At 29.7% G+C, this 24,992-nt stretch overlaps 1 long non-coding RNA gene across 3 annotated transcripts in view; it reads right to left on the bottom strand.

Annotated features, from left to right (window-relative positions):
• Positions 1-24,244, bottom strand: part of LOC130897565 (uncharacterized) — a 48,544-nt gene extending 24,300 nt beyond the window's left edge. For 2 of the 3 annotated variants that reach the window (XR_009059725.1, XR_009059730.1), the window contains exons 1-4: positions 24,167-24,244; positions 3,694-3,799; positions 1,189-1,341; positions 535-620 (exon numbers count right to left, since the gene is read on the bottom strand). This is a non-coding gene — a long non-coding RNA (uncharacterized LOC130897565). The remainder of the gene's footprint in view (positions 1-534; positions 621-1,188; positions 1,342-3,693; positions 3,800-24,166) is intronic. The other variant, XR_009059727.1, reaches the window with a different exon arrangement.
• Positions 24,245-24,992: the final 748 nt, after the last annotated feature.

Raw genomic sequence — 24,992 nt, 5'->3', positions numbered from 1 at the left:
AATATTTTATACATTGTATAATCTATATCTTCACAAATAACTTGGCATTGGTGATTGAATATAGCTCTATGTATGGCTAGAGCTATAAATAGATATTTGTGAAATCATCAACGATTAGTATGCATAAATCTAATAGCAACGAAGTTTTGCTATCAATTCTGAACATCATTAACTAATTTCTAGTAATGTAGGTCTATTAAACTGCATGATAAAAAAGTTCTTCAATATACTCTGTTTCTTCTTCGCATTCGTAATTTAAGCAAGAGAAGATATGATGTGATAGCAAATAGTTAAACAGAAGCGTAATTGTGTCTAGACTGGGTATTTTCCATTAAGAATCTCTTCAACAAAACTCAGTACGCTTTCAAATTAAGTAGGGTTGAGAACTGAAAATTTTTTTACACCTCCATTTTTTCATTTTTTAGTTTGAAATGAGCTATAACATTAAAAAATAGCCATATTTTGTTTTCCTTTGGTTTCGGCTTCACAGAATGCAATGAAATGTAAAAAAAGGACTGGTTAAATAGAACTTACTTTTACTTACTCTTTTGCACTAGAAAATGTTGGTAGGAAGAGTCTTCTATTCTCACTTCACCAGCGACAAACGATCTTCTCAGAATCTACAATAAAATGAAATGAAATAAGAATTATTTCCCAACTACCATAAAACAATCGTAAAGTACAATAGACGTGTATACTCACACAGTCCTTCAAATACACACAAAATCACAAATCATATTTGATTAGGAAACAGTGCTCAGTTGGTAAAGTAAGCAAAATGACAGAAAAACAAAACTCGATGGTTATAAGTGATTGAGCAGTAACAGAAGATGACAGAATAAAATATAAAATTATGCTCAGTAATCATAGAGCAAACAAAGCTCAAGAAATCGATCATCGGAGAGATTGCTTGAAATAATGATTGCAATTCCTCTACCTCATTTAGTCATCTAGAGTTTGTTCTGCGATGTTATCATTGGATTGAACAAAGCCGTATCTATTGCAAATAGAATTCACGTAGAAGATGAATATGTTATAAGGAGCTAATCGTAATTCGACTAAGCTATCATTGTCAATAAATTTCTACAATTTATTGACAAGATCCACAAAAAAATTTATTAATAGTATTTAGTACGCTGTATAGGAAATAATCACTTTCCAATTATCTACAAGTTAAATGGAACTTACCTTTCTTTTTTTGGGCTCTGAAATGTTGCTCAAGAGCTTTTCATCAAGTAATCAGTTCACGTGTGCACCAATAAATATCTGCAGCTGGACTCATCAACTTCACGAGACAAAAACATTGGATAGCAGTAATACTTTTCCACTCATATTTATTTTCTAAAACAAATATTGTTCCGTCGATTAAGGCTGATTTTACAAGGATTATTAACAGAGAATTTATACATGTAATTGATAATTAAAATTGGAAATTTAAAAAGTTATACTATCAACATTGCACTTTTATGCTTCGAAATTGAACTTTCAATATAGCAAAGATGCCATGGGTCATTATAAAATCAGCCTTAATCGAGTAAAGTCCCTAGTTATTTCCGATTAATTGAAATATCTTTAGAAACACTAAAACAATAAATTATTCGTGACTATTTGACTTGATTATAAATCAAAACAGAATATGTATAGTTGTTATATGCCAATATGAAAAAATACCATTTAAACAGTGTAATGCACTATGGAGAATTGAGTATTGATGGATGAGTATATTTGGTTTCGATTGTATTCTTATGTAGCTGGTAGTAACTTCTGCTATTTCTTGACATTATATTAACATCCTCCATAAAAACAGTTGGTATTGGTATTAAATCGATGCCTTTATTTTATCCCCCTTTTTATAAACTCTTTCCCTGCTAGTATATCTGATATTTTCTAAGTGGAGTATCGTTCTCGTGTTAAATACAAGTTCAAACTAAAGATGTATTTCAATGTTCTTCTAACCTAATTTACCTTTATACAAAATTGTCGCATAAGGGAGTTCGCGTTTTTCTATGTTGAAGCTGTTTTTCAATATATTCAAAAACGATAACCTACTGTCTTGGTACGATGTATGCAGTGATAAATTGTTTATTATAAACCCGCACTTCTTATTTTATTACAAGAATTCAAATTTACTCGTTGCCCCTCCCATCGTTGCTCCCTTAATAGCAGCTTTTATATGAAAGTAAATAAGGAAACATTAAAATGAATCATATGTAGTATCTGGAGTTTTTCTTTGGCAGGAGAGTTTCTGGTCACCGTATATAAAGGTGATTTATTGAATGTGACTCAATCAGAACCAGTTGTGAGGCAATTGCAAATAATTAATCTACTGTCCTAACATTCTGGATTATCCCTTCACTTTTTATCATAAATCTGTAAGTCGCTAATTAAATTATAAGTTGCTGCAGATCTTTTTTGTGATAAAACTGAAGCAAAACGTATACACTCTTCTTCATATATGCCACAGGATGTTTGAATACCCTATGAATCTTTTAAATTGGGCATTTCATTATTGCTCCAACACGTTGGATGAGACAGAATTTATGCATATCCTGTAGTGATTCTCCAATTTCGGGATCTTGAAATATATTCGACATTTTTACAGATTTCCCTTGGTATAGGAGGAACTGTAAGTACAAACAGGTAAGCGAGTTAATATGATTCAGCAAATAACATCCAAATCTACTCCCTAGGTCGTTAAGAGGAATAGTTAAAATTGATCTATAACAAAGGTTATTTAGGGAAAATTGAAAACGATATTTAAGTTAAGCTGGTCTAATACATATTATCCAGCTCTACTTAACATAAGATGACGAAAATTAATGTGAATAATTATTTTATACAAACCACTAGATGAAATTAGTACTGTGCGACTGATCCAACTCTTGTAGATTAATTTGACTATATCTTCACCAACAACTTGGTATGTGTGTTTGCGTATAGCTGGACGAATGGTTACAGCCATAAATACATATATGTACTAGGTTATTATCTTCAATGTATTTGTGTGTCTCAATGTAATTGTAACCTAGCATTGTTATCAATTTTGGACAACAAAATCTAATATCTTGCAATTTAAATCCCCTAATACTGCGCTATAAAATAGTTTGTCTAGTCCTGATACTGGAATGTCTGTTTCTGCTCCACATGGCAAGTATCAATCATTTATACCATTATAAATGAGATGTACTATGAAATAATTTAACAGAAGCATAATAAAAACCTGTAATTGGTCGATAGTGATACCATATGCTGCTATTTCATTTTCTTCGTACGCACCCACAAATTCTTTAAAAACCATATGCCGAAAATGGAATGCATAATTTAATATATATATATATATATATATATATATATATATATATATATATACATATATATATATATATATATATATATATATATATATATATAAAGAAACTGTAAGAATCAATTACAATTTAATCATATATAATACAGAATATATTATTTTCAAGTATTTCTCGATATTTGGAGAAAATGCTGTATAATTAGATCGAGAAGGTAACAGTAAAAAAAATTATGTACGAAATGAGTTCAACTGTACATTACTTGCTTATATGGTATCTTTTCAAAACAATAAATGTGAGTTATATATTCCAAAATTGTTTTCAGATGGTTTTTGGTTTCACAGCATGCATTGATGTGAAACGAAGTTACAGATTAAACGGGACTTACCTATATTCTTTTGCGCTGGAAAATATTGGTGGATAGATTGGCATCAAGAAATGGTGTAGCTCTTATTTTCACACATACAACGGCAAATGATTAATTTGATTAGGATCTATAATAAAATAAAATTGGAATAAATTCGTACACATAAACTCGAAAAGAAATTGCAACGATACAAAAGAGAATCAATGAAGAACTATTGAAAAAATAGATATGCAAAAAGAAATCAGACAAAGTGAAAATGTGAATAATCCAAAATAATATAAAGGTTACTTACATATCTAGGAGGAATACTAAAAAAATATTAGAAGTAGTATCGGAATCTAGCCATAGCATAGAATGTTTTTCAAATATAATTATCTAAATGGGAATTAAAAGCCAGATGACATAGTCGATTCCTGGAAAATGGTGAATTAATAGTGTTATCCGATGGATGCTTCAACTACATTCCCTCTTTCACAAACATTTCCGTTGCAAGTACAGCTTCCTCTCAAAATGTAAATTTCTACAGATCTTCCTTACGTTGAGACAGAAGCGAAACCTGTAACACTATTCCTGGTCCTCCAGGATTTTTGATGATTTCCGCTGAGACAAGTGGTTCAAGAAGAAGGCTTGCTTTGGAAGCAATTTGGATTTTAATAAGAGGTCTAAAGTATAGATGGTTCAAATTCATAGACAAAAAAGAATATTTTGGAAAAGTTGAGGTTGTCTAGTCAATTTCGACTTGTTAAGATGATGGCAAGACTAAATTTTAATAATCACTTAATGCGAATCATTGAGTGAAATTAGGACTCTCCGTAAAATCCAACTAGACATTTAATTAACCATATCATCATAAGCTTCTTTGCACCTTGACGGATTATTATTATAGCCATAAATACATTGATATACGTGTATGTAGAAGATGACTTCCATCAACAATTAGTTACATCAATATAGAAGAATTTTCAGCTTTTCACTCATTTAGAAACAGCTATAACCTTTGCCAGATCAAGTATCATCCATTGCAGTCTAATTAACCTAGAAGAACGGAAATGGACAATCGAGAAAATGCATGAACATCACTCATTCATGCAATTGCCATACATGGAAGAAAACTTCTGAAAGTTGACAGTTATCACACCAACCCCACATTGGTATTTTTCGGCTTTTTACCCAGATCTCTTCTCATATTTCTATCTATTTTCTACCCCGACCCATAATCAAAATATAATCATCCCACCGGGTCACTACTTAGCCTCTAAAGGAAATTTGTACCAATACATGGAAACACCCTGCGAATCAATTGGTCTGAAATGTCTTTTTACGGAATAATTGCTTCAAGAAAACTTCGACTGTGTAAATGAAATATTCAAGCTTACCATGAAGAAGCCCCTTGCGAATATCTACCCATCTCAATTAACTCCACATTCATACAAGAGATCTCAGAAGCCCATTACATAGCTGTTTTTTCTCACGCTATGAAAATTTCCACAAAATGCGCTACCAAGAAAAGTATTGGACTTAAATTTGAACCCTGAGACACACTACAGCCAACTGGTGAATTACTCGAAACTTTACCATTAACTCGTACCAGTTGATTTCTACCTTCAAATTAAGATACAAACCATTTTAAGGAGCACCTCGGTTGCCATAATACTCTAGTTTGTTGATCAGAATTTGATGATCAGCACAACCGATTGTCTTAGCGAAATCAAAAACATCATAGCCGAAAAAAAATTATTATTAGGTAAGGTATATATTTCATCGTCATTAGTGCATTCACTAGATAGGAAATCAAATTGTTGAGCTTTCATGATTTTATGTTTAATACGGAAAATGAGCTGACGGCTTTTCATTAGTCTTTCGATTATCTACGATAAGATTAGTAATATAATAATGTAATAGAATGGTCTTCTTGTTCCAAGTTTCAAGGAGTAGGCAGATTGGGGCCTTGGAATCAACCAGAAAAAAGGGGTGATTCGTTGCGTGGAGTAGGTAGTTTGAAACCACGGAATCGGATTTTTTCTTACCACGCTATCCCCACCCTTCTCTTGATAATGGCCGAAACGTCGATAATTTTTAAATGTTCAACACAATTCAACCCTTTAACCTAGTTATTTTGTTCATATATATATATATATATATATATATATATATATATATATATATATATATATATATATATATATATATATATATAGTAAATATCTTTAATTTACGTTAGGAAAGCCTAAGAGAAAGACGAGCCAAGCGACCTGAGTGATTTGAAAGTTTAGAATAGAACAGCAACAACACCTGTAAAAAATCTCATCTTCAACCAAGATTCACATTGGAAATACAAGGACGTTAGCAGGTTAGAATTCAATCTTTTAAATATTGAGATTGTCGTAAATCATTCCTCAATTAAAACATTTGAATCACGTATTAACAGTTTAACAATTATATCAGTAAACAACAAAATATATGCAACAAATTTTTTCATGAAGTAAAAACCAACAATATCAACAAATTTCAAACATTACATGATGTACAGATCAATTCTATCTTCAAAACAAATCCTAAGTAAATAAAAAATTTGTCAAATATTTTCGTCCCTGAGGATGTGTTAAACTTCTTAGCATTAGGTTCAAAATTTAGTATTAAGCCCATTATAACCAAAGATATTACTGTTAAATAGATATTAGCAGATGTAGACTTCCTTATATTACATATCCTCCATATTACAAACACAGACAAATTATAAAACAACCTGGACCTAATCTTAATACAATCTAATAAAGGTAACAATTGTCATTATGGAGAAATCCCACTATTTTAATTTCTCTCTAATGATATAATTATAAACAGTAGCTCCTATACTGAGCTCACAACTGACCCCACTTCTTCTATCCAAAGAAAAGGCAACGAATTCATTAAACACTATTAACTAGCAAAAAAATTGATGAATATATAGTAATAAAAAACTTACTAGCTATAATGGTATCCCACCTAAATTTTACACCCTCTCAAAAGTCCACAAATCCACTTTATGCATGAGACCGATTGTAGCCTCCATTGGAGCACCAACAGAACAAGTTGCATAATTTGTAAATAATATTTTAACTAAAGCATATGTGTTTAATAACGATTATTATGTAAAGGATTTATTTGATATTTCTAATCAATTTAATAAGATAAAACCAGATAACCACGTGTTAGCTAGCCTAGATGTCGTTTCACATATTAGTAACCATTGTAATATAAATAAGAAATTATTTCTTTTTATAACACAAATTTTTCTTTTAATAATAAATTTCACAAAGAAACTTTCGGTACACCAATGGTTGCGTCGATGTCACCGATCCTGGCTCCCCGTACTCTCTTTAAATTCTTTTTCATTAAAAAATATGTTGATGACATTATCGTCTCCGTAACTAGCAATGGTTTAAGCGAAATCTTAGATACTTTCAACAGCTATGACCCACACATCCAATTCACATTAGAAGTAGAAGACACCAACCACTACGTACCATTAGATAATTCTCTAGTAATAGATTGGTACAGGAAACGTATAGCTCTGGTAGATACCTGGATTACCATTCTTACCATAAACATTCTATACAAGTGAAATATCTTCCTAGAAAAATCATACCCCAAATCCTTATTACGCCAACTATTACTTAATACTCCATCTCCATCCATAGCCGAACATAGCTCAATATTACAAATTTTAATATTACAATAAATAACAAGATTAAACTGTCTCAATCTCATATAATTTACACACACATATTTACCATTTATCAAAGAAATTAATGCTAGGCTCACCAAACTTTACAATCATAATAGCCAACTTCAAGAGTGTTAACAAAACACTCAAATTGCTGACACTTTTTTTTATAGTTTATAACAATAATTATTAATTAGGATAATTATGACCACGGTAAAATTTAGTTTGTTTAATTTTTATTATTAATTTGATTCATATTTATTAATAAATAATTTCCCCCTTTCTTATTCATTCTTGATGTCGTTCGTATAAAGCTGGTGGAGTCCAATTTAATATTTCTTGATCACCCCATCCAAGTACCAGTTATTTAAACGTATTGTTTTCTGATTATTTGGGTGGCGTGTTTGATCAATAATTAAAGTTTCGCTTCATTAAATATTTTGTACTATTATAAACTTTCCCGTGTAGTTTCAATATTCATTCACATTATACTCGAAAACAGTATAAATTACAAAATTTGCTTTGTTGTTAGGTACAGCAACTATATTGTTTCACAGGTTTTAGGTAATTTTAGCTCTTTCTGTTTTATTTCCTCTTTTCGATAAATTGTTGACATATCTGTTAATAATAATATAATACAGTTATTTTATGGTACAAAGATAATAAACAGACAGTTTTTGATCATATTGTAGATTTGCAGGTGTAGTAAGAAGTATTTAGTAAGTTATGTTCACGCTGTTATTGAGAGACACCTGCAAATCTCCAATATATTCAAATTATGTTTATTATCTTTGTACTATAAAATAACTATGTATTTTGATTCTTTTGCTTGACTTGAACCGTTGTAGTTTCACTTAATAAGTTCTGATAAGAAAGTTAAAAGTGGCGCAGTCAGTAGTATCCGTGCGAGTTGTAACTTAGAGAACTGTCCATTTGTGTTGAGACTTTTCAGAAGTTTAACAGCTTTTACTGTTTTAACGGTTTAAAGCGTGGATTAAAACAAATTAAGTTAGCAGAGTAAGAGTAAGTAACAACAGCACGCATTCCTTGGAGTACCAGAAGCAGCAGAAAAATCAGAGAATTATTGATCAATGGTTTCTTCAGCAATAACGTAAGTGCCAAATTATTCCTTCCTCATATGTCCTAACAATTCTTAGGTCTTGGATTGATATTTAGTATAAATAATTTGTTATACAGTGAATAAATAATTCAGATGTTAACGATATTTTTAAAACATTCCCTAACAACATGACACCCACAATTAACTGGGACCTCTTTAAACAGAAAGTTAACAATATCAAACCTTTCAATAGTGATTGTGATTAAATAAGTTTATTGTACGATGTGAAAAGATAAGATAAGAGCTTATGAAACATATAATGATCCAGAATTGAATTCTTATATTTTTGCATGCATTCAAGAGAAGTTAGAGTTTGAAAATTTTGTAAATATGTACGGAAATTTAAATGATAAATTTGTTCAACAAAATAGATTTAATTTTCAAAAACTGCATCACAATAACCAAAGAAATAATTGTAGCGGTATCATAAAGTTTTATAGAAACATGTCGTTTCCTAATAATATCCTGCACAACCAAGAAATTATCACTTTAACCCAAATAAAAAGTTTTTCCATAATCACTATCTAAATAAATATTATCTATATAATTTTCAGCAACATATCAATTTCCTCAAAGTAATGCTCTATTCCCGAGCCAACCCATTAATATTCAACTAAACCCGCAAAACGGGAAATATTTCACGACCAAATCCAAATCGCAATGATTTACCCAAACCCGTTACGATGTCCATGACTTAGAATAACTTTTAAACAAGAAATAATAATAATAATAATAGGAAAATATTCAAGAAAATAGGTACTCACACACACCATCCATAACATCAACAATATTTTCGTGAGTATATAGATCTGCTTAAGCAGAAGCTGAAAGAGAACCGAAAAGTTTATCAAGATACATTAAGTGCACAAAGAAGAAGCTACAGAATAATACTTTTCATAGCAACCAAAAATTATTTCACAGGAAACAGTGTCAATTCAGTCCTTCTTATCGATGTAGCTATACCGAACACTCATAATGTTCTCAACAAATAAAAGGAGAAACTGGCCAAATACACGGATCTCGCAATTGAGAATAAACAGATGTGTCACAGCGAAAATCTGGAAATAATCCCAGTTATTATGTCAGCAACTGGCGTTGTGCCTAAGACCTTGCACCTTCGCCGACATCCAGAAGGCTGTAATATTGAATACTTGCCACACAGTATCAACTAGCTTGGAAAGTGAGAATATAAGAAACCAAGCTGTAGTACCTGCATTTCCAGAATTTAAATATAATTATTATTTAATTACTCTAATTTGTACGAATTCCACGAATTTTATTATGACGGAATTATAGGACTACGAGATCTCATTAATATGAATTTTAATATTAATTTTTGTAATAAAAAATTATTTAATGAAAGCAAGAAAATACCGTTTAAGTTCAAAGAAAGTGATGAAACTGCATGTGTTGACGAAAACTTCAATAAAAACGATTTAATTGATATTAATCAAGGTCTACAAGACCAAGAAAACATTGGACAGTCTTTGCCGATTTTAGATAACGTAGATCTAACAGAAATGTTAGAGTCATTTGACGAAAATCAACAAAATATGCAAAATAAACTAATAATATAACAGACAACTATTAATTTATTTGATAATTTAGAAAATGTAATAATATTTTCCAAATTAAATTCTCCTCATAATTCTAAAATCTCAAGTTTCGATATAGTTAATATGATTAACTATTTGCACAATGTTTATGATTCTAAGCAAATTCCTCAATATATTAACATATTATCAATTTCTATGCACACAAGTATAAATAACAAAATCAAAATTATCTTTCGCAATCCATGTACCTATTCTCAGAGACGAAGCATTTAAATTTTATCATTTATTTCCCGTAATCAAAAAGCACCTAACATAATTATACCCCTCCATTTCCTTATTTGGCACTTAAGAACGAAGATAATCGATTTGAAAGAGAAGAATGCCCTTTTCTGAAAAACTCTTACTGCTGACAAAAACCCATGTCTCGAGACAACTGCACTATACTGCATAAGAATTAATTACTGAACAAGTCACGAAAAATAAAATTTTGGTTATATAAAAAAACCTCAACAAATATCTCCAAAATACCGAAGGAGTCGATATATTCCAGTTACATATCCAACCTTAGTGAAAATCCCCGATGGAAACAATAATCACTATAATTGTTGCATGTATTCTTATTTTCTGTCATGTAAAATACAAATACAGTTACTGGAAATATTCAAGAGAAAACAGAAGAAAAATGAAGAAAATCCGATAGAAAAGCAGATTTGTAAAAGCACTAAGTGTTTCTCGGAACTTAAAGATGAGAGAAGTTATGTTTACGTTGTTATTAAGAGACACCTGCAAATCTGCAATATAATTATAATATGTTTATTATCTTTGTATTATAAAATAGCTCTGTATTGAATTATTTTCATTCTTTTATTTGACTTCAGCCGTAGTTTTACTAAATAAATCGAATTAAATTATTTTTAGAAACGCTAATTCTAATAAGAAATATGAAAGTAGTATTTCGGTTTTTTCTTCTTTTCATTCTAGATATTTTTTTCGTTTCTTTTATTAGATTCTTCTACTTTTAAATCTGATATTTTTAATATAGTACTGGGTTTTTCATAATTTGTACCTCTCAACTAATTTTAATTTAATTTATCAGTCAAGTGTCGACTTCTAAATTTATGTTTAAATAATATCAGAATGATACAAGCAAATCATCTGAAAAACTCGCAAACTGTCTTATGAGATCAGTATCAGAAATATACCTATACCTGATACAGTTGAGGAAAAGCGAGGACTGCTTACTGGTTTATTAGCCCGTGAGTAAGCCAATCTTAGTTATTCCTTTCCTACAAACAATCACACATTTAAAGATGACTTATTATATAATTCAAAATTTGACTGAACTTTTCAATAATTTCAATGATAATAAACGCGAACCTATTTTAACCGAATAAATTCAAGGTTTCATTTAACCAACCGACTTAATAGATTAAATGTTGACACAGATGATGATCAACAAGTTCAGCTCAAAATTTCTGTGGATAGGAAAGTCATTTTATCTGAATTTGATTTGGAAACAAAGACGATCCCACTAGTTTCTGATTGTGTAGAATCACACAATAATCATGTTCCTCTTTATCTTCTTCTGTTCCTACACCTCGTCATGATCCAGTTTATAAATGGAACATTTCCTTCTCTGATAAGAATGAGTCGTTTCATCTCTTCAAGGAAAAAGTTAGAGTACTTACGGTAACAAAATTGCAGGTGATAGTAATATAGGTAATAGTATATAAGTCCATAGCAAAATAAAATCATTATGCAGCAGGCCCGGATTTAAATATTATTATTAGAATAAAAGTCGTTTACACAGTAGAAGGCACTTTCGATATCGATTTGATTTCAACTGGCAAGTGATTGTGCATTTTTTTGCATTGTAAAAATTGAGCCCTTAATTAATTCTAACATGAAGTGGATGGCTGTGCAACGATCTTTCTGAAATTGAGAAGCGTGTTTACGAATTAGGCAAAGGGATTCAAAGACGAATAATATTTTTAATCTTTTAAAGATGTCTCTACAGTGAACCATGTTGTTTGGTACAAGTAAATATCTAACAGCTCTGTTTTGTAGTTTGAGGACTCGCTCAAATTGAGTCGCACCACACGTATCACAGAAAGGAAGGGCATATCGGAGATGCGACTCAATAAGGGCATAATAAACTATTGAGGGGGTGGATAAGTTCAGTTCTTTGGAAACTGTTCTCAAAGCAAAACAGGTGGAACTTAATTTCTTATATAAGGCGTCAATATGTAACTCGTATTTCAAGGAATTGTCTACAAGTAGCCCCTAGAATTTTACAGATTCAACGACGTGAATGGTTAGGTCTCTAAAACTAGAGACAGAAAAGATTAGAATCGCACCATGATTTGAGGGTGATTAAGTCACTAGAAATGGTTCTATGAAGTGCCATGAGATCAGGGATTGCTCCAAAAGAAACTAGTGTCCTCTGCAAATAGACATATTTTACTACTGATGTATGGATAGAAGTAATCTTAGCTGAGAGGTTTAGTTATGAATAGAGAGAGAAGTCTGATGGCGTTAGATCAAGAGATCGTTCTGGCCATTCTATTTGGAAAAATTTGCTTTAGGTACTGCCGGACGGTGATTTGGTAAGGGGGCGAAGCTATATTTTGCTATAACGCTTGCAATTGGATCAGTCACGCTTGAGTAACGTTGAAAGACATTTGTGTACCAGTTTAGCATGTTGCCAAGATGGTTTTGGAATGTCTCCTACATTGAACTTATGTTTTGTAGCTTCCAATCCATCTTGAAAGAATTAGCTGGGAACGCATTCACGAATTAACCAATTTAACCGAAGGAAAGAGGTTATAGAAAGTCTCAAAACTAACTAGCATAGAGCTAGTATTGAGGAGCTGACAAAGAAGGGCCAATAAATAGAGAGGCTCGAGAGAAAATATCTAGAAAAGCAGTCAATGTAACAGGATCAAAGAAATGCACATTTCTGCCAAGTGACAAGTGCAAAAATCATTTACTGTATTTACAAATATTTCATAGATTTAAACAATCCAAGAAACATTTGTTAAGAGACGGTTTGATTCATTGCAATATTAACAATAAATATAAATACTGAAAGTATGGAATACCCAGATGAAATGATTGATCTCTGGATAATTTCTGAGAGCTGATAGCAAAATAATCCATAGTAAAATTTATTGATATTAAGAGGCGAAAATCGATTTAGAAGCTCGATAAGTTGAAGCGTCAAATTTATTTGATTTTTCATCAAAAGAGATTTAAAAAGATAAATCACCACAAAAAACATATAAAAAAGTTGAGAAGTAAATCGTTAAAGAAAATTACCAGGTACCAATATTGATTATATAGAGTATTATTGTTATTTGACGTAGGATTACCCTTTGCTATAGGATATATATTACACAAGCAAGATAACAGGAACAGAAATGAGAAATTCTTATTATTACCAGATGTGACAATTTGATAGAGTCGTAAATAAATTTGATCAATTCTGATTTAAATGGACTCATCACATCAAGAATCGACTATGGTTCCATTGTATACGCATCATGTGAGAAAATATATCCCAAAGAAATTGACATATTTCAAAACACTTTATTAAGAATCGCTACTTGCATATTTCGAACAACGCCAATTAAAACCCTTCACCGGAAAATATTTGAAGAATTCAACTGAGTATGAAGTATGCAACATCAGTTTTGTCAAATAAAGATAATCTCGTTAATCCCAACATTAATATAGATCGCTTCAAATACTTATTTGTACACAAACAAACTACTATTTTTTTTATAAAAGTTTGCGCCATTGCCATCATAAAGTTATACAATATAAAGATATTTAATGGTGAACGTACTCAGAACGTGTTGTCATACGAGTGGTATCTCAATTGTTTACAGATATATGAATTCATCTTGGTCAATAAATAGAATTAAATCGCACAGTGTACCGATCAACTTGCGTCGACTTCTCGTGATGAAGCACCATCTCAACCCATCATGTTTAGCTGGCTTTCTCAATTCAAGCAAATAAAAATCGACCCCTTAAGTTTTCCACACGGATAATTGTTAATATTAAGGAAACGATTATTAGTCATAATAATTTCAATACAACTAAGAAAGGTTCTTTTGAAATGCCAAACTGATCGATCACTTCTTTAAAAGAATCAAAATATTGACTCTTCCTTTGTGATTCATCTTTGAATCCGTTTGCCTAATTCGTAAGCAGGCTTCTCCAATTTTAGAAAGATTATTGCACAGCTATCTTATTAGGAACGCGGAACACGACCTTTACAATGAAAAACATGCACAATCATTAACATCTTTTCCAACATTTTGACAATTTCTCTCTCTCTCTCTCTCTCTCTTTCTATTGATCGATATTGATTTTGTGTTCATATGTTTCTGTGGAGTTAGGTTGAAAAACATTTTGTGCTTTGCGAAAGTTACTGCTTTCTCACTATTGCTTTTTAACCAGTAACCTCCAGAGTTGCGGATGGGGGGATATTGAGCTTGGGGATGATTTAATTTTTTGTAGCCTTCCATAAGATTCTTAGTTAGGACTTAGGACTTCGTCGAGCTTTTCGAAATTAACTAAATCAAACGAAACTCAAGCTCGTTCAAAAAATTATGAATATCAAAATCAAACGCATCAATAGTCATTATCATAATATTGTATGCTGTAATGAAATTAAGTCAAAAATTTTAAGATGCATAAGAAGAGAAACTGAAGAAGGCAAAGAAGAAGAAAACTTAGGGATGACCCAATGGAAAAGTCAATTCATACTTTTCGATACTTGAGGAGTGAGGTGTTTTATATTTCTATCTTCTAGTAATTGTTATCACAAAGTTATCACATTCCAGGAATATATCATCTTTATACACATGTTCACATGTAATGTAATTTTAATTTAAGATTATTCTTGGTTTATCTTTCACAGTAATTAATTGTTTCATAATTGCATACAAATAAATACTATTATTTTTCGAAAACAATTAGAAAATTTTTGTAACCTAACAAACTCTTGAACTACGGAGCATTAACATAAACATAATAATACAATATAGTCAATGTGCACAAGCGAACTTTAAATACGAATACATGAAACAAATTAATAGAAAAGAGTATTAGAGAGAAAATCTCAAATATAATACAAATTGAAAAATAATTGATTATTTTATCAATTAAATAAGCTTTGTGACAGAAAAATTTAAATAATAGCAGTATATTATATATTCATCAATTTTCAATTGACAATGTTCAATATTCAATGATAATAATTTCATTAGTTTTATCAATCAATAAATTTTGATCTATCAAACAATTCAAGAATAATAGTATAACAAATACTGATGGGAATGTGAACAATTTAAATTAGAAACAAAAGCATCGGATTGTTAATCATTGAATTATATTATTGCATAGTACTAATAATTCTAAATATTGCTTACGATGAAATTACTCCTATAGCCATAACACTGACGTGCTAGTTGCAGTTATTTTTTAAACAAACAAATCATTCTATCTCATTGATAATGATAAAATATTGACGATACAACTGATCTAATCAGCATTGGATTTGGTTTGCTTTTTGCTAAGAAATATGTGTGCTTTTTAAGTGAACAAACAGTTATATCACATTCTATTAACAAATATGTGGAGATTTCTACTAAATGTAACAGGTGGACGGAGCAACTAATATCTGATTAGGTTAGGAAATAAGATAAATATATTGAAATATATTGAAATATATTGAAATATATTGAAATATATTGGAATATATTGAAATATATTGAAATATAATTATCTTGGGAAAATGTTTTTCAAATCAATTATTGATGAAATATGCCCAGTATCTAACGAAATTACTTTTTCCCAATTAATTCAAATTGCGAGAGAATAGAAAAGATTTTGGATATGGATTTGTATATGTATTTATTCTATAAATAGGTTTTGAATAAGAAGACTTTGATGAAATCAAGATAATAATATCGTAAAAACAAATAAGGGGAAAATAATCAATTTAAATTCATAATTATTTTATTCCAGGTATCAAATAAGGATTGAATGAAATATGATTTATTTTAGGCGACCGTCATTTGGGATTCTCAAGATTCGCAAATATTCACTTTTTCAGAAAAATTCCGTCTTTATTTCTATATAATATAATTTTATTCCACTATTCATACAATAAGAGCCGCATAAATAGACAAATTTTCGAAAAATTAAGTTTTTAAAAAGTTTGTGAAAATCAGAGAAGAGTTACTTTTCTTTGTAGAATTTAACGCTTTTTAATATTTTTTTATTATTTTAGTTGTGAGTCTAGACCCTCTTTTTCAAAGAGAAATTGTGAAAACATAAAAAATTATTGCGAAAAGAAGATCAAAATTTAAATTTTAACTTTAAACACCCCGTATCTCGGAAACTAGCAATATTTGCATAAATCATGTTGAGCAGAATCATCATATTTTGAGGTCTAGAATCTACAAATCAGAGATTGGACATTCTTAATGAATCACCCTGTAGATATGGATTTGGTGAAAAATATTACTATTACTCTTTTTCGAGAATTTTTGGGACAAACTCTATTCCAGATTTTCAGAATTCTTGAGTTAGAGCTGACCTTGGCATATATTTGTCTGTTATTTTTATTTTAATTCTTATTTAAATTATGGCAACACGTTCTATTGTTTAATTCGTTGACTGTTTAATATGTGTACTATATTTTTAAATGGGGTGTACAACACTTTTTACGTTCACTCAGTTTAGAATTTCCAGGTAGTTTGGATTTGACATTTTCCGTTTTTCTAGAAGAGTAATATCCTTTGAAAATCAACTTATCGTCTTCGGAGCAGTAGCTGGAACTATCCTTGCAGATTTCTTCTTCAACGATCTCATATGGATTCTTGTAATACTGCTTGTTTCGCTCTTTCCTCCCTTTTTATAATGGACATTGTTTCATTGATCGAGCTTGCCATATCATACCAATTTTATTTGTCTCTAATCATGGTCCAAATCATGTTCTGTTTTCGGTCCTTATAAAAATATGATTTGACATTGACATCAAGAGTATCAAAATAGAAATCTCAAAAATATATAGCAACCATCAATTAAATTATTCGCAGTGGCAATAAAATTTATAAGATATTTTACTTAACTTTATGTCTTTTTTATCATTGATAGCTTTCTCTTTTCTATGTATAGAACCCATTTCTAGAAATCTCATTTTCGTGTATTAGATTACGTTCAAAGAATTTTAGAAACTTTGTAATTGAATTTATGTTTTTTTGATATTTCATAGTTCGTTAATGCAGTTTTATTTTATAATCGTATTGTTGACCTTTTAATCTATTTTCTAAATACTGAAATGACTGTAATAATTTAGTCAAAGTAAACTTTTTTGGGGCTAAACTTACAACTAAAATATTAAAAAAATATTAAAAAGCGTTATATTCTACAAAAAAAGTTATTCTTCTTTGATTTTGAAAGGGTTCAAAGATTTGAACAAAAATTTTTATTACGGAACCATATATTAAGCAATTCTTCATGACGAAGTCAGATATCAAAACGATTCTTTTTTAGAAATGGGTCCCGTGTGAATATCTAAAAATTAATTTTTCCGTTTTTGGAAATTTTTTTTTATTTCTTTAAAAAGGGTTAAATATGAAATTGGGCTTCCAGCGTTTTACGCAGCCAATTCTGCATAGATATATGACTTTTTCATAATGTGAAGGAGACCGTTTTCAGAAATCATAATAATGTTGTTTCTGAAAAATCTCTCTCACCGCGGCATACATGAAATATCGGAAATGGTTCTTTATTTGTTTTCCATTCAAATTATTAATTAGAAATTATGTTATTACGAATTAAAATACGAAATAAATTCCTAATTAACTAGTAATTTGGAATGCAATTCCCTATTAGAGTCTGTTTTGCTCTGACAATCAATAAATTATAAGGTTAATCTTTGAAAGTGGCAGGAATCGATTTGAGAGAACTGTTTCTCCCATGTTCAATTTTATGTAGCCTGTTCACGAGTAAGTTCTCCGTCAAGTTTAGTTATTTTGAAAAAAGATGGCAAAATAACTAATGTGGTTACAGAGAAGTATTGACAGAAATTATATATGATACAATATTTTGTTTTGCGTTTTTGTAATCATTGTTAGTTTAATAATAAATCATTTATTTAATAACTTTATGTTAATGAAATGTATGTACCATGTATTTGTTATATTATTTATCGTATAAATAACAAATATGTGCAATTTTTAAATGATAATGTGTCTTTTCTTCATAATACTTCCAAATTGAATTAATGCATAGAATACATAAGTCATTTCTCATTGAATTATCCCTATATTACGCGAGGTTCAATAAACCGCGGGCGAAGCCGCGACGGGTATTGCTAGTTCCTTCATACGTGATCTTAACTAACTACATTACTAGCCTGAGGTAGGTTCATTACATCTTCTCACGAACTTACAGAACAATAGTAACATTTTTTTAAAAATGAAAACAAACAAATCGAACCCTTTCATAAAAATCCTCGTTGATTGATCTTCAACGACACTCTTGACTAATTCATAAAATTATTCAACAAACAGCATAATGATCACAATAACTATTAACAAATACAAACGTGACAAAAACATCAAAAACATAATACGATTAACCATGTCAATTCAACTGACTTCTCATTTTTATAATATAAATGGATAATTATTTTACTGTTAATTAGAGTTTTTTATTTCCATAATGACGTACCTGTGCAATAGGTTAGTTGACAATTATTGCTAAATTTCAAGTAATTACTCTTATAGACCACAGAGAAATTATTTTTCCCCTTTATAGCTTAAACAACTTTAAATCTTGTCGTGATGTCACATAATTTCTTTAACATAACTATCAGTAAAATAGACACTTGAAAAATTAGCTGGATTTTTTAATACCTAACTTTGTTTCGTAATATAATAAATGAAAAATATTGTAATATTTATCAAGAATCCAAAAAATTGTAGAATACCCAGTGATGTTTATATGTGAAACGCCTGACTAGAATTGGTTAAAACTGGGCCTTTATTTCTATTTCGTTTGTATTTTTGTCATTCCATTGTATCCACGTACTGAAATAACAACTCATTTATAATAATAATAATAAATAATTCATACATAAAATGTTATGAAATGACATATAGGACATGTCATCACAAATAAGCTTTACATATCGAACTTACAATGTTGAGTACTTAGCAAGACACCTCAATGTTACTCAGAGCATAAATTTGGATTTATCGCAAATAATATACCATTTAGATGTAATTTTTGTTAGATTTCTGGTATTTTTTTCCTTAATTTAGATGTTCATGATTTTTTGTTATTTTTAACAAATTGTAAATACTAAAAGCCGAAAATCAGTTATAACAATATAAATGATAATCATTTTTCATTATTGACGCGGTTGTCGAGGACATAGAATCTAAAAGTAATCGATTATAATCTGTATCCACTAATTATGTTGCCTATTTACTCTATAAGAATACAACTTAGTGAATTGTATTTCTAGTAAGAATAGTAGCTATTCAGATACTGAAGGTTGTCAAGTTCTTAGACACAATTAATATAAAGTTCAGGACTTAACCTAACTAAAAATAAGAACCAATAACTAGTTTTTTGAAATTTTGGTGGCAACGCTAATAAAATATAACTGTTGGTGACAGAACTATATACTTGCACGTTCGCCGAAATTATAAAATAATTATTAGCTGGTATTCCAAAAAAGTTCGATAAAGAAATTGTATTTCAATAGAAGTCTTCTCAGTATCCGAAATTTGGACGGATTGGTACAAAATGTACTCAAAAGCAGACAAAATTAAAATGCATGAATATTGGAATTAAAGAAAATATTAACAAAATGTGGCTTATCATTTTCATCGAAGAGTTTAAAAACAAAAAAGATATATAATGGAAATCGAGTAGGATAAAATAGACAATATAATCAATGATATAACCTGTGAGTAAAGAATAATCATCAAAATACAAGAAACAATGAATGTTTATAGAAACGGTGGGAAGAGATTGTAATTTCCCAATTAACCAACAGCCAAATATAATAATAATCGAAACATAAAAAAATATAAGGAAAACTAAAATAAATACGAGTAAATAAAGAATAAAACGAAACCAAGATTCTGCAGAGCATACACAATCCGAAAAAGTTACATTGGACCAAATATTGTTGTCTTCGATTTCCAAGTTTCTGAGTAAATGGAGCTCAAACACAAACACACAATTCAAAGATTCCTTAAGAGATTGTTTTTTTTTATTATACTTTACAAAAGTTATGAAGAAGTTGTTGACAATATAATCTTCAACTATTTTTGTTTTCATTGCTTTATTCTCAAAGTGACATTTTTTTCAGATCTACCAGTATTATACTCTCCAGTTGCCATATATAGGAAGGCATTCAATTCAAGTAGCGTTTATATTTAGAGGTTGTACTAAGAAAAATTATTCGGTGATTTTTGATACTTCGGTACTTTTTGATGTTGTCTGGACCCGGGTTTATTTTTGTGTGTTCAAATTTTTTGTTTATAATCAAGACGAAAAAGAAATAAAATTAGTGAAAGGAGTACGGACACAAAAAGAAAAGTAGCAAGAGCAATGAATAACAAAGAAGCTGTAAAAAATAGAATGAAACTTGAGCTGGTACGTATATTTATCTTTAGTATTATTAATTTTTGTTAAAAATAGGGAAGGTTTGATTTGTAAAATATATTAAATATAACAAAGAATAGAGAATACCAAGGTTATTGGAAATCATTAGAGAGGACTAATATACTGAACAAAAATTAACTCCGTATGAAAACTGGAGAGCACACTTAAGAGGAACTAGCCGGGGAAGGATATAATAATACACAACTTTCACATATATAAAACAATGGAATAATATGAATAAAATCGTAGAAAGGTGAAGAATGTTATTTAAACGAAATGGAAACACCAAGTATTCTGATGTGATCGTAGAGAAAAGTAAAAATGGAAGAGTAGAATGTGTAACAAAAATCAGAAGAGCTTATGAGAAATGAGAAGATGCGTAACACACACATTTTTGAAATTTTCTATTCTTCATGCGAATAATTGGTAAAATAACGATTGGATACAAACAGTTGAAGCCAACGAATAATTTATCCACTATTATAAGTAGCAGATTCTAATTATGACAAGAAATTCATGGAATTGCTTCAACAACATCAAGATGGGAGTAATACATATAAATTGAAGTAACTGTAGTCAACCGCAACTAAGATAAACACAAAAAATTTTAGACAGAGAGTAATCACGTAGTAATCTGTTGGCCAATGAAGGAGGACACAAAAAGGACCAACAGAGGATAAATCAACCAAACTATTATGAAAGTTAACAAAAACACGAGTAAATCGATAGTATAGTGAAAATTAACATATAATAACGATAGAATGAGACAAGAACAGACAGAATTGGAATTAATGGGCAAAAAAATATGGAGATATAACAAAATTAAATATTAAGCAAAAATAATAGAAACTAATAACCAGAGTATATGATTATGATAGGAAATATATATAATCACAAAGAAAAGAAACTAAAAGTTCCACTACCTTCAGCTAGCAATGCACTGGAACCATCTGTGGAACGATTTAGGACTAGTTTTCTTCAGCTCTATCGTGACCTTCGGTGACGGTGCGCGTCAAGATGTGAGCTATTGGACCAAATACATTTGTCCACTTTTTGCACTTCTTTTTTTTTAGATCTAAACGTTCCTCGCACTTAACTATAATAGCAAACTGACAAACCAGAAAGGATTCATACTTGTCAGTGCTTCTCTCAACAAATAATGAAATATTAGAATAAATGTAACGTGAGAAATTGATGTTATAAAAATTTATTCATCACATCTAGTATGTAGGACAAAAAAATAACAAGACCGATGAAAAATATAAAAAGAAATATGAAAGAATTGAAGATATGGATACAACAAGACCCGTACCACTGACAGTAAAGGAGACAAATATAATTTGAGAATCCACATTTTCATATTTTCAATTCTTCAGCTCCCATAGTTTTTTTGTAAGAATTTTCAAATGCTAACCATAAACGAAAAGAATGTGGCACATACTTTGGAAACTACTCTATAATTTTTATTATTTTATGAGTAATTTATCAAAGTTCATTATTGTATAAACAAATGAACGATTGAATCATAAACATTTTTCATAAATGACTACAATATTACTAAATGATGTATGAGTAGCACATTGTTTATAATTGGTATATCTGTGGTATGTTATAAGCACTGAACAAGAAAAAATAATTATAATTTCATTATCACATCAAAGCCAGTCAGCGGATTAAATCTTGCTCCTTGGAATTGCGAGTTATTAAAGTAGTTGATATCGATAAGATACGAGTAGAATCCAGTATTAATCGCGATGTAAGGCAAGAACGTAGTTGATAATTAAAGTTGATTGTCATTGTATGTATAAGAGATAGATTTAGTGAGTTAAGACTAGCAAAAGACGGAAGTTGAAAAAATTTGAAGAATTTCCTAAGCAAAAGGAATGGAAATAAAATTCTGAAAAAAAAACTTTAGGTACATGATAGCTAATGCTGAATAAATAATCAACACATTTAGCCCTGGAAGTTCAATGGAAAACCAAGAAAGGAGAAACTATATAAAATAAAAACATGATACTCATTTTTTGAGATAATGCGAAAATGGATCTTGAACTGAGGAACAGGAAAATAAATTCATGATACTATACTAAATAGACCAATAAATCTCGAAGTTTTCAGGCAACTTACCTTATATATCTTATTATTTCAAAACCAAAACCAAAACTGTATATGCGAAATATTTTTGTAAAATATTTATATACTATTACTACTTTTATTTAATATCTAATAAGAATTTTACAAGTATGTTAAATGCATACATTGATGTTGATTGGACTAATGAATAGAATTTGGAACAATATAATGATAAAAACGTAACAGTAGATTGCATACTTAACATTGGAAAGATCAGAAAAAAAGATAACCAACACTGATAAATTTAAAATCAAATTATCAATATTTCTGTGTGCGGTAATTACACAAAAAAATTATGTTTTATATATAATTATTATGTATAAAATGAGGCATGTCTATTAGTGTAAGAGAATATACATGTTCAACAGTTTTGTTTAAACGAAATAGGGTTTTTTAATGGACTCATTTCAATGTATCCCAACAGATTTATATTTTTATAAAAAAAAAAATATTTTCACTCGATTGAAAAAATATGAAAATTTTCAAATACTATGAATAGTAACTTACTGAAGTAGTAGCAAAATGTATTGTGTTACTATGTGATATCAAACAAGTAATCATATCTTTATTTAAGCTTAGGTATTATTTTTCCACCGGTAAATATAATATTGGAAAATTAGTTAGTAATAAATAGTCCTGCAAAAGTTTGACGTTCTGAAATAATATAATCTATTTATCTATTTATCTATCTATCTATCTATCTATCTATCTATCTATCTATCTATCTATCTATCTATCTATCTATCTATCTATCTATCTATCTATCTATCTATATATCTATATATCTATCTATCTATCTATAAAAACGCGATCAACTTAGAAATATGTAAGCTAGAAACTTTATCTTATAGAAACTTATAAATTAGTAGAATTGATTTAATCCAATTTTTAAACCAAAATACAATTATCTCTCAATGCTGACTAATATTTGAACCTCTCAAATATAGAATTTAATTGTCTTGAAATATTTTACTAATTTTTTACTTATTTTAGCAAAGTAATTCTTTAATATACAGACAAATAAATTGCACTTTTGGGGAGAACAGAAATAGTTAATAATGTTACTGAGTTGAGAAAAATTGAGTGCATCACCAATTCAATTCAAGGAATAGTGAATTTAAATAATAATAATGAATGAGTTTTTTCTTATTTTAACCAATTTAAGAAAATTCTAAAAAATTTTAATCATTAAGAAATAAACATCAAATCCTTAGAATACGGAAAAAATAATGTGATTATTGGGAAACGGATAAGTGTATAAATAAATTTTCTTACCCAGAAATTATAAAAATCAACTAAGCCGGGAACCATTACCACTATTATAAAAGATCGATCGAACAAAATAACTAACTCATTTGTATGAGCTCCGCTTGATATAAAGTCGGTAGTACTTAGTGAGAATTGATCGACCAATAGGAACAATCGAAAATAAGGTGGGGATCATCCGATGCCCAATAAACGCTCATCATCCCTTCTACATGATTAACAAAGTACTACCGTATAGGTGGGGTTTGAGAAATTCAAATATCGACATATTTTTGAGAAATTTGAAATTTCAAATGTGCGTTTTATTAGGTTCAAATAAAACTACACACTACTATATGTGTTTGAGGTTGAAAATTGCATGTTCGCTCGAAAACTACTGGATAATCAAAACATTATAAAATATATTACCATTTCTGAGAAAATTTCTATACACAGTGTTTCTATATTCGACCGACAACGCTCTACCACAGAGATATCTCAATAAATGATTCTTTCTGATATAGGGATACAAAGCTTTACAGGACCTAATTGCTGAGATATAGGGTGTTCAAATTTTAAGCCGAAATAAAAAATTTGCCATAAATCGAGAACGCCTCTAAATTTTTTTTTCAAATTTGGTGACCAATATGCTCCTTAATAAAGTAATATTTTGACATAAACAAACTCTGGAAATATTTAGCCAGTGATGCGCTGTCAGGGTTAGTTGTCACTTTTATCCCCCTATTTTTTACGCCACTGTAGCGACTTCTTTTTTTAATTTTGTTTCAAATTGCCTGATTATTTTTAGTAACAAAATAAACAACCTTTTATGGAGCTGAATTGAACGGTGTTGTAG

The sequence above is a fragment of the Diorhabda carinulata genome, chromosome 1 (assembly GCF_026250575.1).
Source record: "Diorhabda carinulata isolate Delta chromosome 1, icDioCari1.1, whole genome shotgun sequence".
Taxonomy (NCBI): Eukaryota; Metazoa; Arthropoda; class Insecta; order Coleoptera; family Chrysomelidae; genus Diorhabda; species Diorhabda carinulata.
The sequence above is the reverse complement of the archived record's forward strand: the minus strand, read 5'-3'. Positions and strand labels throughout refer to the sequence as shown.